This window comes from Euphorbia lathyris, chromosome 6 (assembly GCF_963576675.1).
Source record: "Euphorbia lathyris chromosome 6, ddEupLath1.1, whole genome shotgun sequence".
Lineage (NCBI taxonomy): Eukaryota > Viridiplantae > Streptophyta > Magnoliopsida > Malpighiales > Euphorbiaceae > Euphorbia > Euphorbia lathyris.
In genome coordinates this window covers 22,560,218-22,566,217 of record NC_088915.1, presented here as the reverse complement: position 1 = coordinate 22,566,217, position 6,000 = coordinate 22,560,218, and positions in this window count along the sequence as shown.

Sequence of the window (6,000 nt, the reverse complement as noted above, 5' to 3'; positions counted from 1 at the left end):
AGCGATCAGCGAATCTTGCAGCTCATTCTTTAGCAAAAGATGTTAGATCTAGGTCTGATTGGAGTGAGTGGGCATGTCCACCATCTTTTCTTATCGATGTTCTTGGTTCTGATTTAAGTTAATAATATGCTTTATTTCTTCAAAAAAAAAAAAAAACCATTTGACTATCTCTTCCTACATTTATATATAACATGTATAATGTACATTATATTATTATATCAATTATATATAATTAATTTTCTTTTATTAAAAATATTCTATCAATAAATTGTATTTTTTTCCCAATATTATATTACTAAAATGTCTTCAAAAAATTTTATGGTGACAATTGTTCATATATTGTCATAATAATATCACAATGCATGACGATATTGAAATAGTATCACAAAAGATATTGATAAATGACAAAATCTAATTTGTTACTGTTTATTCAAATTAAATTATCACAAATACAAACTGTCATAAAAAAGCATTTCTTATCATGACAACAGATTTGTCACCAATTATCATTATTTTGTCAGGAAAAAATATTTCCACGAAATTTATTTTGATAAATTTTTCTTCTAAAACTATAGGTTACAATATTTTGTTTATCGTCATAAAATATATCTAAAAGTGACAAATTGGTAAATTAATTGGGACATTTGTAAAAATTGTCATTAGAAAATTAAAACAATGACGAAAGGTAAAATTTGTCATGTTTAAGTGATCATTAGTGACGAAATTATGTTCGTAGAAAAAAATAATCGTCATAAAATTTCATATTTCTTGTAGTGGCACGAGAGGAACCAACGGAGGCAAACAAGGGCAACAGCGCTAAAAATAGATACGCGGGGCGTGCCTAAAAGCACGCGGGACGCGGGTAGCAGTTTCGAGCGAGAGTCACCTCAGGAAGTCAAGTACGCGGGGCGTACGCCTCGGACGCCACGCGTAGAGCCCACTCTACATGACCATCAAGTTCAGGAGCCTGACTACGCGGAGCGTGACCCCGAAGGCGCCACGCGTATATCTCACCCTACGGAGCCTCAAGCCTAGGAGTCGAACTACGTGGGGCGTAGTCCGGAAGACGCCACCCGTAATGAGCATCAACGAGCGTCTCCAAGCTCAGGGACTCACACACGCGGGGCGTAAGCCCAGGTACGCGGGGCGTACCGCGCTGGAGATTGCTTCTCCTCCAAGTTCTCAACATGAAAGGGGGACCATTTCACTTTTCTTAATTACTAGTTTGCCATTACCCTTTTATTACTGAACTACCATTATTCCCTAGCTTCCCCATTTTACCCTTATTGTTATGCTTTACTAGGAAACCCTACTCAAGGGCTTTTAGTACTTTTCATATGTTTGGAATGGGTATTTAAGCCTCTCTTTTTGTAAGGTTTGCTAACTTTGATAATATTGAAATCAAAAGCCTCCATTGGAGCACCAAGGTTCATCCTTGTGGGTTTACTCAACCTTCTAGTTAAGGTAGAGAAGTTTGTAATCTTTGTTGGTTTACGATTAAAACCTTCACCGACTTCAATCTACATCATAAAATCACTTTGGTCAGTATATCTAAAGGGTTCCTTTCTACAAGGATTTTCTCTAGATGAAAAACTTCTGTTTCCATTTGCTCACCTATTCAGTGATACCGAATATCAATGTGCTTGGTTCGAGAATAATACATAGAATTCTTGCTTAAGTCGATTGTCACAAAATACTGTGCAATCTACTTGCTTTTGATTAAATTCTTTAAAAATCTCTTTAACCAGATCATTTATTTACCTGTTTCAGTGGTTGGAATGTACTCTGACTCAATCATAGAAAGTGCAACACATTTCTATAACTTAGATTGCCAGTAGATTACTCCCTAAGCAAAAGTAAATACATAACCCGAAGTTGACCTTCTGTAATTGAGGTCTTGTGCCATATCAGCATCAACGAAGTCTTTTAGGATTGGTTCAGATCCTCCATAACATAAGCACGTCTTAGAACTCCCTTTCAAGTATTTGAGAATTCTTTTGATAGCTTCCCACTAGTGGCTTCCTAGATTATACAGGAATCTGTTTACGAGAACGATAAGTGCAATATATGGTCTTGTACAAACTATGACATACATGATACTCCGACTAGAAAGGAATATGAAATATTTCTCATATCTTCCTTCTCTTCTTTGGTTCTAAGATAAGACTCCTTACCCAGCTTTAGATGACCATCAACTGGAATATTGACTGGTTTAACATTCAACATGTTGAAACGTTTTAGTACCCGTTCAACATACTTTTCTTGTGACAACCACAAATTTTTCAAGTTTTTATCATGAACAATTTGTTGTGCTGGTTCCAAGTTCTTCATATCAAAGGACTCCAACAATTGCTTCTTTAATTAACAATTTAATGAAGCATTTTGTCCCACAATCAGCATATCATCAACATATAATAGCAAAATGATGAAGTTGTTACCAGAAAACCTTTTGAAGTGGACACATGGATTTGTTTGGATCTTTTTGTAGCCATGACTGTAGTGAACATGGATTTTCGCCCAGTTTCTATTATTAACTCAACTACACCTTAGTGACCAATTTGATCAAACATGCCAAAATCCAAGTTCCTAACAAAATTTCATACTCGGAATCCATCCCGAAGGCGATATCAAAATTTTATATATTTTATTTTGAGGAGATACCACTCCATATCTCCACGTTATATTTTTGTGGATTTTCTCAAATTTTTCTGATTTTTTCTGAGAAGTTCTGAAGCACTATGTTTGCCTTTGCAGATTAGAGCGAGAATGAGCTCAGAAATTTTTGAATCATTTTTCAAAACTCCAAGTTTCCATCCCCTCTAATTCATCGTGAATAAGTACTTACACTTTATTTTAGAGATTTCTAAATTGTTTTCGGCTTGTTTGTGGCTCTATTTAAAACCGAGTGACACAAGAAATTATTGTTTAGATGCATGTTTGGATATGAATGGAGGAGCGTCAAAAAACTTCATAAAACAATTAAAATCATATTGGAGGACGGACAGAGAATAGAGCCACCCACCCCTATTTGAGTCGGGCGATCCTATTCATCGGATTCCATTATATTTTGGAGTTTAGAGAATATTTTCTTATAAATAGGACATGAATTCACTCATGAGACATTAATGAGAGAAATATTGGTTTTTTATTTAGAAAACATTTGTTGAGTTTTGAAAACTTTTCTAAAGAGAGAAAGTCACAATAGAAAGAGAAAGTAGTTAATACTACTCATTTCGTTCCACTTTATAAGTCACTCTAGTAAGTGAGTTTTTTTTTCCCAAATATAAATCGTTCTAGTTTTTCAAGAATTTTTAATTTAGTTTTTTAGTCCAAGTATTACATTTTTATCTTGGTCCATCTGTTTTTTAACATTCCAAGGTTTATTCTTCAACCGTTACATAAGAGAGAATTTTTTTTTTTTAAACCAAAGAGAATTTTTTTAGTTAACCAATGTAAATTCATTAATTTGACGTTATATTAATTCTATTTCTTAATTTGTGTGAAAAACCCTAGAATGACTTATATAATGGAACGAATGGAGTACTATTAAAAAAATAACTGAACTAAACTTGCTCATGATTGCGTTCGCGAATATTAAAATTGATTCATGAACTTGTCCATCAATCTATTGTATATTTTCTTTTATTTTCTGTTTATCATAATTTTAATATCTCTACTGTATAGTAATTGATTTATTAGTTTTTATATAATTATAAAATTGGCTTAATACATCATTTGTTCCCTGAATTTGTCCAAAAAGCTTGATTAGTCCCTAAACTTTTAAAGTATCCCGATAGCCCCCTGAACTTTATATAAAATGTTCAATTAGCCCCCTGAACTTGCAAAAAAATAATCAATTGATCACTCGGTCGCAAAAAAAAAGAGTTAAATGTGGAAGATGTATTCCATGCATCTTAAAATGTTATTACATAATTCAAAAATAGATTAAAAATGAAGTTATTACTTATTCAATTACAAAACTTATCTTCTCTAATATTAGAACTGTATATCCCGATTTTGGTCGCTTTACTTTTTTTAAGACTCGTGCAATACATCTTTCGCATTTAACTTACTTTTTTTTGCAACCGAGTGATCAATTGATTATATTTTTTTGTAAATTCAGAGAGCTAACTGGATATTTTATGCAAGTTCAGTGAGCTATCGGAATACTTTAAAAGTTTAGGGGACCAATGAAACTTTTTAAACAAATTCAATGGCAAATCTATAAAATTTTAATTTAGTGGCATAGGTTTTATAAAATTAGGGTAGAGTCGTATAAAATTATAACTTTGGAATTTGTATCTTGATAAAAGTTATGAATAAAATAAAAGAATTTCAAAAAATCATGAAGATACATAATAATTCAATATTAGTTTAAGAATGCTATATTAAATATTAAATAAAATGATAATAAAAATTTAAAAAGATAAATAATAATCCCTCTGTTTTTATATTATATGTCTTTCTAGAGATTTTTTCTTGTTTCATATTATATGATCAATACATATTAAGTCACCTTGTGTGTGTTATAAATCGTGGGTTTATGGAGATTAATTAAAATAATTGACTTATTATATAATAAATAAGCGACAACAAAAGTCCTGTTTGGCAATTAGCTGTTAGCTTATTACATTAATTGTTAGCTGATTACATTTTTGGTTAGCGGATTTGGCTAGCGGATTGTGCAAACTTGTTTGGTAAAACTTAGCTGATTACTAATAGTTGTTTGTGTAAAATGATAAATAAGGACATGGTAAAACGTTTATTTGGGATTAAAAAATATTAATTATGGGTAAAAATGTCCATGAAAAGAAATTGAACAATAAGCTAATTGAAAACGCTTCTAAAATGAGCTTTTTGAACCCAATACCCTTTTTGAAATCTCTCTTCACCAGACACCGCTATCAGAGGTTTGAGTAGCCAAAACCTCTAAAAGCGATTCAAACTTCTAATTTTACTCCATAATGCTCTTTACCAAACAGGATCAAAGTCTTTTTTCTAATATCTTTAATTTTTATATAACTCTCCAAAAAAACATCTAATATAAAACAAATGAAGTATAATCTTTTGGGAAAAGTATAAAAATACATTTTGCAGTTTATAAACTCAGCATTCCTTCGAAAACTATTGTCATGACTATTTATTTACCCCAAAATAGAATATAAGTATTGAATATGGAATATTCTCATTTAATGTCTATCTATTTTTAACCCTTACATTGAAACGCCAAATATAATAGTAAGGCCTTTTTTGATAAACCACTTAATTGTTTAAATTAAAATGTTAAGCACTTATTTAATTTAAGTGCGTTTGATAACAAGTGTTTTTCCACCACTTAAATTAGTTAAAAACCACTTATTTTGATAAGTCAAAATATTTAACTTATCATTTTAAGTTAAACATTATCAACTAATATTTTTTAAAAAATTAAATCATTCAATATTTTCAGCACTTATAATATTCAGCACTTAAAATTTAGTACTTATTTTTTTCAGCACTTAATTTTCAGTTTTATCAAACAGCACCTAACATTTAATGTTACGTGTGTTATTGCGTGTATCAAGGAAAAATATTTATTATTGATTCTTTTAAAAAAACTAAATTAACATTAATGATAGGAATTTGTATGTTTATATGTACAACACTTAGGACTATAAACAGAGGACCCAAAAGAAATAGAGACTACAACAAATTTTAAATATCTTGTTAAAAGGATGAAATACTAAAATCAATACATCGCAGCAAATCTTATCTCTCTTTTTCTAAAAAAAGAAATGCTCAATTGTCTTTTTTGTTTGTTTTTTCTACATGATTAATCTGATTATCATCAGGTGAATCTCCCTAAATTGTATACCTTTTATTTCCCCTTTGTCCTTACATTTTCCTTTATTTTATTGGATAAATTGTTGTATATTAGTCTTTAATATTAGTGTTGTGGGAATTCCACATGAAAAAAATAAGAAGGAAATCTGTATTTTATATTGTCTAGAGACATCTGTA